The sequence below is a fragment of the Silene latifolia genome, unplaced genomic scaffold (assembly GCF_048544455.1).
Source record: "Silene latifolia isolate original U9 population unplaced genomic scaffold, ASM4854445v1 scaffold_399, whole genome shotgun sequence".
NCBI classification, from domain to species: Eukaryota; Viridiplantae; Streptophyta; class Magnoliopsida; order Caryophyllales; family Caryophyllaceae; genus Silene; species Silene latifolia.
The window spans coordinates 81727-94437 of NW_027413324.1; the positions used below are offsets into that span (position 1 = coordinate 81727).

General features: G+C 35.6%; 1 long non-coding RNA gene across 1 annotated transcript; it reads left to right on the plus strand.

Moving 5' to 3' along the window:
* The first annotated feature begins 249 nt into the window (after positions 1–249).
* Positions 250–2741, plus strand: LOC141639462 (uncharacterized). The gene is made up of 2 exons (XR_012542535.1): positions 250–775; positions 1304–2741. It is a non-coding gene; the product is annotated as an uncharacterized LOC141639462 (long non-coding RNA).
* Positions 2742–12711: the final 9970 nt, after the last annotated feature.

Consider the following 12711-nt stretch of genomic DNA (forward strand, 5'->3'; position numbering starts at 1 on the left):
GTGAATCTGATTTAAAATGATAAACATGAGGAGAGAGAAGGCGAGGGTGGGGTATAAATTTGGGGTAGTTACACGCGCGAGATATTTTTTTGTAAGTTGGTTAAATTAGTATGTTCATCAGATTTCACCGAGTGATCGTTCTCACTAGGATCCCACCTCTATATATATATATATATATATATATATATATATATATATATATATATATATATATTTAGGATCAGGTGAATTAACATTCGGTGAAACTAACCAAAATCATTAGATTAAAAAACAAGTCACGTGTGAGATAATCCAAATCATAACCAATTTTTTTACGTATAACACACCTATTCCTAATTAAGTCAACACTTCCTCTCTCCTCACCACCACATCAACGATCATCAGACGGCGGCCACCACGACCAGCCACCACCACTACCATAAACACACGAAGCCGACGACACAATCACCACCCCCATATGCCGGCGGCCACTCCTGTTCCTGTCTCTTTATCTTAGTCGCCGGAAACAACCCATATTATATATTGATATATGATGTCATCGCCGGAAACAGCTCAGACAGCCAGACGACGCACCTTCCCAGACAACCCAGACGCTGTTACATCACCATGTCGCCATCGGGATGAAATAAATTCACGGCCATCTCATCTTATCTTACCCTAACTTTTTCTCCCTCCTTAAGCTCTAATCACCCATTAGTCCATCACTTTCTGTCGCCGCCACCGACCACGGGCATTGCCGGCGAATCACTGACAAACATCTCTGACGTAATTTATGGTACACGAAATTAATTTATCAGTTTTTTATATTGATGTATCTTAACCCGATTTTAATGTACCCAATAACTAATTGTGTGTATCTATGTTAAGATAAATTAAAATAGTGGCTAGATCCATCAATGGTTAGTGTACGTGCATCATAAAGATTTTCAATTTTGTTGAAATTAGAGCTACCTTTTTTTCATTTTGCTGCAAGTTGTTGTTTAGTCTTCATTTGTTTTCCGATGAAATTAGAGTACCCTTTTCTCATTTGCTTCAAATTGTTGTCTAACTCCCATTTCGTCAATTTCAGAGGTATCCTTTTCTCATTTTACTGCAAATTGTTGTTTAAATCTTGCATTTTTTGTTGAAACTAGAGCTACTCTAGTCTCATTTTGCTTCAATTTGTTTTTCAGTCCCCTTCCGAAGATACCCTTGTCCTAGTTTGCTGTGAATTGTTGTTTGACTCACGTTTGGTCGATATATAGAAGTACCCTTGTTTGAATTCACAAAAGTATAATAAATACTACTTTCATCATAACTACAGGTACCCATTTACCGATTTTGTCCATCATATCGAAAAGTATTGCAATGCATCAAAGATAATTACAAAAATGCTGAACATATTGCTTAAGAAGTATTCTGATCAGGGGTTGTTTACTTGTTTGATATGGCTTCTACCACGTTTGAGTATATGCTTGAGAAAGCAGTTGAACCTGATGAGCATACATGTTCTGTTTTTTTACACGCCATGGTTGAAGCTGATAAGATGGATTTAGCATTTGAGTTTTTTCATCGAATGGTTAATTCTCGTATGGAGGTTTCTGTTTACTCACTCACAATTGTGGTAGTAGATTGTGTAAGATTGGGGAGTTGAAGATGGGTAGAGAATGTATCTAGCATTAATACACAAAACTAGTTATAGGTACATTAAAATGGGTTTGAGATTCATAAATATAGAATGTAGATACACTAATTTCATTTAGATTAAAATGATTTTGTGGTCAAGTTTACAGAAGAGGAAGAATGTTAGGCACGGTCAAACACGGGTGAAGGGTTGATATGCTTGAGATGGTCAGGTTTGACACGAAAAGAAATTCGATTAGAGATATGAATAGATTTCCGACACATGATGGTTGGAAGGAGAAAACAAAGGTGACAATGAAGAGATCGCTGGCAACATTAATTAAGAAGCCATTGTAGGGTAAACTTTCGAAGTCCAACGACGGTCTCACTGGAGCTCTGGCAGCAGGATATTGGATACTTGATGAGTGGTGGTCGCCGGATTCTGGTGCCACTGTGAAGACGGAGAAGAGAAAGAGGTCGCAAATGGTGTAATAAGATGTAGAGCAAGCCTTCGCCGGTAAATTCTCAGGAGACATATAGAAGGTCGGAAAGTTCGCCTGCGTTTGGTGGTGGTGGTGGTCACCGGCTTTTGGTGAACATCTTTTTCAACTTTATCTTCTCACTTCCCTTAATTCCTGAGGGCATCAGTGAAATTTTGAATTTTTTTCTAACTGTCGGATTGATCAGACATTGCCACTAGGAGTAAATATAGTTTGGGATCATTTTTTTTTAATAAGTTTACATTTGATCAAGACTAGAGAAGGAGGTGGAACTCAGTCAAGAAAAAGTTGTATAGATAGATAAGTACGTCCAAACATTGTTAGAGAAGGAGACGGAAGTCGGTCAAGAAAAAGTTGTATAGATAGATAAATACGTCCAAACATTGTTATTGAGTGTAGAATTAATTTGATGTAAGGTTATTTTAATGTACCTAAGTGAAAAAAAATATTATGTAACCAAATACTTCCTCCATTTAATTTTTATAACCTCACTTTTTCAATATCTGTGAGGATTATTATATTAAGGTGGGGTGATAAAAGTTGAATGGAGGTAGTAATAATTTCATGTACCTGGAGAAAGTTGTAATGTATCTAGAAAGTAAATCTATGTATTTAGTACTTCGTATTATTCTTAATGTACTCCTTCCGTCTCAATTATTTAATTAGCCTTCATAATACATCTCACAAAGAAGGAAAAAGGAAAAATAACTGATTGGGACAAAAAGAGGCGATTTTTTAACCACTAATAATTTAAATGTAATTAAAAAGCAATTTGACGTACCTAATTGTAGTTTTAATGTATCTATCACTTTATTTATTGTATCTAATAATATTTGTTCTGAGTATGTATCTGAGGATTATATCATTTAAGTTTAGATATATTTGATGTATCTAACGGGTAATACTTTAATGTAAGTATTAAAATTCTATTATAACTATAAGTTAATTTCATAGTTTTCTTGTTTTTTTTTTTTTAAACAATAAGTGTAATGTGTACCTAATACCCTCGTAAATGTAGAAATGAATGTTTAGTGTCTATTTGACAAAATAGAAAAAGCATTTAAACCAAAGTGGCTTGAGTGTAGTGGAGTGCGGGAGTGCCTCAAAGCATTGCAATGGCAATGAATTGAGAGGTCCCGAGTTCGACTCCCTACACGGAGTCTTTCATGATTTTTTGTCATCCTAAATAGGATGTCTTATATGGCACACGTGGTTTGCAGGGTATTATATGTATCCGGGGGGATTCAACCCCTCGTCACCAAAAAAAAAAAAAAAAAAGCATTTAAAGAAGCAAAGTGCATTTTGAGCTTTAACACACATCCCCACTATCATTGCCCATCACACTAAACTCGTTGTTAAGCTCATTACGAGAACATTCTTTGGTATTCACCACTAAATATCAAAATATCACCTTTACCTACCATCGCACATTTGTTACAACAATACAACATCGTCAACTAAATGTAGACCACCGACTACTCTCATGAAGGGAATTCCGTTCCGGAAAGTGCGATCCTCTGCCGGAGGGTGTGATGACGCCGGTGCCACGGTTATTGTGCCACGATGATAAGGGAGGGGCACGCAAGGAGGGACGACGATTGTCACCGTGGTCGATGCTCCGGCGATCATATGTGGCGGGGATGGCGAAATTCTCCGACGAGCGTCTTGCCGGAGCTCCGACGACGTTTCTTAATGGCATCTCACAAGAGGTAAATATGAAATCATGGAGGAGAGTGGTTTGCGTTTAATTAAGGGTAATTTTAAATTTAATCTTAACCATTCATATTTGTCTAATCTAATGGTAGATATGCGTTCTCACCGTTCTCCCGAGTGTTCGTTCTCATAGGATCCACCTATATATATATATATATATATATATATATATATATATATATATATAGAGAGAGAGAGAGAGAGAGAGAAGAGATCAAGTGAGTCCACCTCCAACCTTTGAGTCCCTAAGTCCTCTTGAGGGCCATTGAAAAGATGAGATGAGAGGTTGAGATTGAAGGGAAAAAGTAGGGGATTAAGGCTAAAATAAGGGGATTGATACTAATTAATCCCTTTCCCTCTCTACCATCACTAATCAAACCCTAATTGCACTATAAAACCCTTCTTTTTCCACCCACTTCTCTCTCATCTCACAATTATCCTCCCCCCCATCTCTCTAAAAACCAAAAAAAACTGAAATCCTCTCAAAAATCCAACAAAATTCAAAAACCAAATAATTTAAAAAAATATTCTCCCTCTTCCTCACCAACCCGACTCCACCATCCACCTCCACCGCCACCCACCCACGCCCACCAATCCACCGTCCAACTCCACCGACAACAACCACCCTTTTTCTGCCACCTCACTTCCTCGCAACAAACACCACGCCGACAACCAAATCGTCCCTTCTCCACGACGACAACCACATCCTCCTCACTTCCTCCTCCTCTGAAAACCTCCCCTGACACACCACCATGGCCGAAACTCCCAAACACCTCCTCTCCCATTCTCCAACACCAGAACCACCCGACACCTTTTCCCGCACCTCATCTCCCCTTCTCCAACACCACAACCACCCGACACCACCACCTCCCTCTCCTTCTATTTTGTCCAGATCTGGCCCCACGACCTCCACCCGACCTCCACCCGACCACCACCTACACACACCCCGACAACCACCACCACCCCGCTGCCTCACAACACCTACCATCGACACCCACCTCCCTTCACACAAAGGCGCACACACCACCCAACCACCCCCACGACGCACCTCTGACCACCGCACTCCAGCACCAACTCACGCAAACAACTACCACTCCCTCCTCTCCACCATCCCACCTTTACCGCACCACCACCGCCAACAACACCATTACAAAAAAAAAAACGAGATCTGAGATGTTGTTTGTGTACTATTGTGTGTCGGTGTATGTCGATGTATGGGGTTGATGTCGATGTAACGTGATGTGTGTCGGTGTTGTTGAAGTTTTGTTTTGTTTTTATTTTCCTATTTCATTTTTTTGGGTTTGGTGTGGTGTGTTGTTTGTCATTTGTTTTTTTTTTTTTTTTTTTTTTTTTTTTTGATTTCCTTTATATTAGATATCGTCTTGTTATAGATTTCAAATCTCGTATTTCAAATATCGTTTTGTTATTATATTGTATTTGTTTGGATCTGGTTTTTTATATATATTTCTTAAGATTTACACTCGTATTTAATGAGAGAGATAGGGTTTTTATGTTGGCGATCGGTTTTTTGATTTAGTTTTAGTATTTACACTTTTAGATCGATAAATACATAGTAGATTTTTACATTTACACTGGTTTTTCTTCACATTTACACTTATATTTCTTTACATTTACACTCGTATTTCTTTACATTTACACTCATAATTTTTACATTTACACTTGTATTTCCTCACATTTATACTCGTTTTTATTTAAATTTACACTTGTATCTCCTCACATTTACACTCGTATTTCTCTTATATTTACACTTGTATCTCCTCACATTTACACTCGTATTTCTTTAAATTTACACTCATATTTAACATTTACACTCGTATTTCTTAACATTTACACTCGTATTTCTTTACATTTACACTCTTAAAATTATATAAATTTGCACTCATATTTTTTGTGGATATGAGTTGGTGGGGAAGGACGATGATGGTGGCATTTTTGGTAGTCGGACTAAAGTTTTACTCGTAAAGGACAAAGTTGATGGTGGCGTTTTTTGGTAGTCGGACTAAAGTTTTACTCGTAAAGGACAAAGTTACACTTATAAAGGACCAAATTCACACTCAAAGGACAAAATTTACACTCTAAAACCTTCAAATTTACACTTAAAATACTACATTTTCACTCATAAAACACCACATTTACACTCGTAAAACATCACATTTACACTTGTAAAATGTTAAAATTATGTAAATTCAAAATTTCCGTCACAAAAAATCAAATTTACACTCAAAAAATGTTACATTTACACTCGTAAAACTTCACATTTACACTTGTAAAATGTTAAAATTATATAAATTCAAAATTTCCGTCACAAAAAAATCAAATTTACACTATTAAAATGTTACATTTACACTCGTAAAACTTCACATTTACACTTGTAAAATGTTAAAATTATATAAATTCAAAATTTCCGTCACAAAAAAATCAAATTTACACTCTTAAAATGTTACATTTACACTCGTAAAACTTCACATTTACACTTGTAAAATGTTAAAATTATGTAAATTCAAAATTTCCGTCACAAAAAATCAAATTTACACTCTAAAAATGTTACATTTACACTCGTAAAACATCACATTTACACTTGTAAACTGTTAAAATTATATAAATTCAAAATTTCCGTCACAAAAAATAAATTTTACACTCTTAAAATGTTACATTTACACTCGTAAAACCTCACATTTACACTTGTAAAATGTTAAAATTATATAAATTCAAAATTTCCGTCACAAAAAATCAAATTTACACTTTTAAAATGTTACATTTACACTCGTAAAACCTCACATTTACACTTGTAAAATGTTAAAATTATATTTCCGTCACATTTACACTTGTAAAACTCATACAACATTACATTTACACTTCTGAAATCTAAAACTCAAAACTGATTAATTAGGGGCTAGAGAGAGAAAGAAAAATTAATTAGTGTGTAGAAATTTGATTAGTGGTAATTTTTTTTTGGTAATTTTCAATCTCAACCATCCATCCACATTTTTTTCCTTTTCTTTTTAATGGCCTTTAATCAAATTCATCTCAACCTTCCATTTAGTCCATCCAATGGCCCTTAGAGGGACTTAAGGACTTAAATGAGGTAAGGGACTCATTAGATCTTACCTCTATATATATATATATATATATATATATATATATATATATATATATTTGATGTACTAATTAATATTATTACTTTGATAATATTATTAGTTAATTTATATTTGTTTTTATACAAAAGGATGAAGAAAATAAGAAGGAAAAATTGTTCCTAAAGTGAAGAGTAGTACCCGGCCAAATGAAGCAACCAAGACCAAATTTTCCTTCAAATTTTTTCAACCTAATAAATGGTGTAACATTATGAGTATTTATAGACAAATGGGAGGCAAAACAAAGTGGAAAATTGCCACTTAAAAGACACATGTAATGTCTTTATAAAACCGGTCCAAGTGGACAAAATTGGGTCTATTTCGGTTTTCGACATTTGCCCCACAAATGCATATAAGTCTTATATTTAATTATCTTACATAATTAAATATTAATTTAATTATTTAACACTTAAATAATACAAATTAACTACTTGTAACACCCCCTCATACCAAGATGCCTTACCAGGACCACCCTACCATGAAAGTGTGTTACCATCTCGGTTGCCTGAGGTTAGTACATATCAAAAGCGTCAATCGAGCACATTTATTAAAATACCATAAAGTGTTAAAGTTTACATCAAACCAAAATCCAAAAGCGATTGATAAACAACTCCAATGTCCGACAACTAATGAAATCAAAACTAAGACTCGGACGGTGATGCTACATTGGTGATGACAATGCTCCCATGAGGCGCCCCAAGCTCACCACTAGCAATACTGTCAAGCCCGCTCACCATCCCCGAATGGATCACAACAGATTCCACAAACAACAACGGGTCGATTACTCAATCAATATAAGACAAACAAACGAGGTAACCGGCTGATCATCCTCCAACCCGGTCTCCCTATCTCACACAAGAACCGACTACACACCAAAGTGTGTAGCCCCGCCAGATTACCCATCGCAACAGGTAATCCTCGCCGCCATGGGTGACCGCACCGATCCCACCGAGTCCGGCACTCATCAACGAGCGACTGACAATCCCCGTCCCTTAATGTGCACATCCCCTCCCGTGGCGGGTTCCACGGAGGGCGAACTAGGGTGTGAAGCCACTCCCGCAAGTGACTCCACCACAATCTCAAACACACAAAGATCACAAATTGTCACAACATCTCCACACCAGCACCGTCATGACAACGCCCATACTCCGATGATTAGCAGATAACAATAATCACAAAACAATCATGTCTTAAACAATTAACAGTAAATTGAGTAGGGAAAACCCTACCTTAGCAATCAACAGTAGAACGGAAACCGAACAATCAGAAAGGCTCCTCTACGAAGTCTTCTCCTATACAATAACCACATAACACAATTACACATTGCACAATCCCCCATATTTCCCAACTCCATATATACAGTAACCCCAAAAGAATACAAATGACATGGAAATGAAACTTACCAACAGTAGAATAAGAGATTATACGCAAGGACCACGACGATTGCACACACAACGAGATTAGGGGATGATTAGGGAGTGATTAGGGAGTGATTAGAGTAATCGTAAAATGATTAGGGTTGAAAATGATGTTTTAGAAACTGACGTTGAATATAAAATAACCCTAAACATTCTCTAATCAAACCGGTAAAATAACACACGCCAGACCGGATACTCGGTCGAGTAAAGCTATACTCGGCCGAGTATCCTCTACTCAGTCGAGTATTCTCCATACTCGGCCGAGTATTCCTCGGCAGAACCAAAACATACTCCACAATTAACACTACTCGGCCGAGTAGGCTATACTCGGTCGAGTATACAGCTTAATGAAATCCGTAGTATTACACTACTAATGACTACTTAACTATTAAGTAATCATAAGACCATTTTATCAACATACAACTAGTTTTATTACCCGTGAGATTCACGGGGCGTTGTTGATTTGTTGTTTTATTGTATACATTTGGATGAACTATTGGATACACTTTAAATTGTTGTATGTAATCACTAATCTTATTAAACTGTGCAACGAATTGACCTGATTTTGAACAATTGTTGTGTTGTTATTTGTGACAAACCAAAAAAAAAAATGTTTAGGTGTATTCATTCTGCCCCAAACCACAGGGTGCCAATCAACTTTAGGTATATCACCCCGTAACCACTTATACCCACCCAGCTGCAGGTGTGTACACCCCATTGTTAGTTTCCCATATGCCATTCACATAACCTGTCTTCATCCGTTCTTTGTGGTGGTTGGCCATGTTGATTGTTCATAATACTCATTTGTCGTCATTGTCTTTTGCCCTTTGAGCTCTCATTCATTTCCAAACTTGTTCATGCCGGCCTTCACCTTGAATGTGTATTTTTTGCCGATACATTGTTGTGAAATATCAAATACCCTTTCTTTTCCATCCTCTGTAATTAATCTAGAGTGATTAAGTGAGTCATTGTGTGATTAGTTGGACAACAAACCAATAAATCTCAAGGTGTTTCTAATATGCCATTTGAATACATTATGAAAATGCCCTTAACATTCCGACCTCAAATCAAGTCATTGTTAAGCATTAGGTAAAAGGGAAACTATACACATTCAATTCGGCATTGCGTTATACAAATCATTTTGGTCCAACATTTTGGTGAATGTGTATCTTAGTGGACCTTACATTCAATTATCTAAAATACATATATGGTACATTATGGTGGGTGGGTATCTTAAGGGATTTTTACATTCAATTATTTAAGATACATAATGAGGTATTTTGAAGCTATTGGCAATTCATTTCGTTTGCCTCACACTATAAGGCGGTTTTTAACAATAAATATTGATTCCCAGACATTTTAACTGTCCAACATTACAAGTGTAAAGATTAATACAACAAACCTAACATTCAGCATTCCAATACACAAAATCACCAAAAAAAAAACCAATAATAATACATCAAAAGGTGAGAAACTTTATAACCCATATAATTAAATCATCAATAAAATAAAGGTTAATTACCTGTTTATGCAAGGATTGAGCATTAAGTCCATCAACTGCTAATAATGAAAAAAAAAAAAACAAATTAGGTTTGTAAGTTTGGTATCCAGGAAACCGGTGCATCGATTTGGTAATTGGGTCATCATTTTTAATGTCATAACTTGATTTTGATGCTTTGATTTTAATAAAATTGTAAATTAACAAAAGATGAGAGATGAGATTAAGCGAAAAAGGGAGTATTTTGCCTGCATAAGTAATTCTTAAAAGCCATATTAAACTCATTTCATTGCTAATTAGCAACAATGAATTAACAGAGCACCTACCTTATGTTAGTTGGTTTAGAGAAGAGCTTTGATGATTTCTACTCAAATGAACATAAACAATTATCTTAATGACAAAGGAAAGTGTACAAAGTAATTATAAAATTAAATACTCAAGGGATCTTAAACTTTTAAATTATAAAATTAAAAACCAATCGTTGTAAAGTAAAGAACCAATTATGTATAGGAGGAGCTAAAAATTCAATAATCACAACGAATGCATAGCACACGGTCATATGATTAGAGACAAAATCAAAGTTAACTAAATCAAATTAGCCAATGCAACAACGAAATCAAAACCAAGCTTAGAGCAACTCTAATGGATAACTACAATATGATTTGTCAAATCGATTTTTCAAATCTACTTCAATCGACGACGCTTCAATTTCGATTTAACTACAACATCTTCAGAAAGGCTTGCATGGGCCCACATTCTTATTTTCATCCAATAAGATAATTTAGCTTTTTTCTTTAAAAATCAAGTATGTAGCTTGACAAAAGCATACGTCTTGCAATCTACTTCTTCATTTTCCGACTCAATGGTAAGCTACATGCTTATAATTTTGTAAATATTCAAGCAAGTCCAAACGTGAACCATTGGAGATCTTTCTTATAATGTATACAGACACTTTAAACAAGTGTATTGAAAACGAATGTAAGCTAAGTAAGATATTGTCAAATAAGTCCATGAAATGTACCTTCAAAGTAATTGGTCAGAGTAAACAATGGTAAGGCCGCTGATAAATGATAGAAACAATGTCAATAGTCTAGTTTAGACGAAAATTAAAAAATGAAGAAATATGTAAATGAACCAAATTGAATAAAAGATATTCCCTCCATTCAACTCCACTTTGCAAGTTTCTCTTTTGCGCACTATTCACAATCGGACATTCAACTTCAATTTTCTCTCGATACATAAGTGAAAATATATTCATGTGAGATCTTATTTGATTCGTCTTTAAGAGTACATTAAAAATATCTAACTTTTATTATTATTTGCAAACACGCAGATAACGATATTTATCGTCTAAAAGCTGTGTTGGCAAACGTGATAAATGAAAGTTGTAAAGTGGAGTTGAATGGAGGGAGTAGATGCTAAACCATAAAGATGGCCATATTTTATGCAGCGGTAGAATTCTATTGGGAAATGAAATGAAGGTATTTGATGCTTACCACAATTAGAACTTTATTAGAGATCTCTACATTATACGGGAAACAGTCCATCAATTGCGAAAATCGGTATTCAATTAATCAAACCAAAAACTGCAAAATTCGACAAAACCATAAGTCATAGTAACATACACCAGCAAATATATATCTATATATATATATAGAGATAAGATCATTTGAGTCCTCCTCTTACACTTGAGTCCATGAGTCTCCATTAGAGCCTTTGGATGAGAAAGATGGAGGGTTGAGATTGAAAGCAAAAAGGAGGGGATTAAAGCTCCTTAAACCCACTCTCTCACTACCCACACTAATTAATTTTAATTAACCACTAATTCAATATATATACATTTTTCTCCCACCTAATTATCTCTCATCCACACAATTTAATTCACACACTTTCTTTCTAAAATCCTCTCTCTCTCAAAATACCTAAAATTCAAAACCCAAAGAAAAATAAAAAAATCACCCTCCTCTTCACCCAACTCCGGCCACCACCTACCCCACGACCACCACCATCCATCTACACCTCCGCCTGCTACCACCGACCACAACTACCTCCCTCAACCGACCACCATCATCCATCCCCACCACCTACCCCACGACCACCAGCCGTCCACCCACCACCTCCCTTTTTTTTTTTTTTTTTTTTCGAGATCCGAGCCGCTTACCCACAACACCGCCACCTCTGCACCACCGCACCACGACCCACCACGCACCATCATCTATCTCCTACCACCTACACCATCCACACCTACACCTCCCTCAACCAGTCGACACTATGCAATTAGGCTGTGACAATTTAAATTTTTTTTGATATTTTTGGTGTTTCTTGTGGGGGGTGATGTCTTGCCATCCACCGCACCACCACCTCGCGTTTCTGTTTTTTTTTTTTTCCTTCTGATTTTCGATTTTTTTTTTGTTTTTATTTGTGGTTTGTTTTTACAAATTTTAGATCTACATAAATATGTAGTAGATTTTTTTAGATCTCGTTTTTTTTTTATTTGTTCTCGTTTTTTTTTCTCGGATCTTATTTGTATTTGTCGTTTTTTTTTTTTTATTTTTTTATTACCTTGCTGATTTCGATTTCTTGTTGTCTAGAATTTAAAATTTTAGATCTCGTTTAGTTTTGTTTTAGTAAAAGTCGATTTTTTAGATCGTAAAAGTCGATTTTTTAAGTTGTAGATCGAAAAAAAAGATCTCATGTTTAATTATGTGAGGTCTTTTAATTTTAATCTTAGATATATTTAAAATGTCGTCTCCTCATTTTTCTTCAATTATTACACTTTTTTTCATCTTAAATTTACACTTTTTTCTACTAGAATTACAATTACA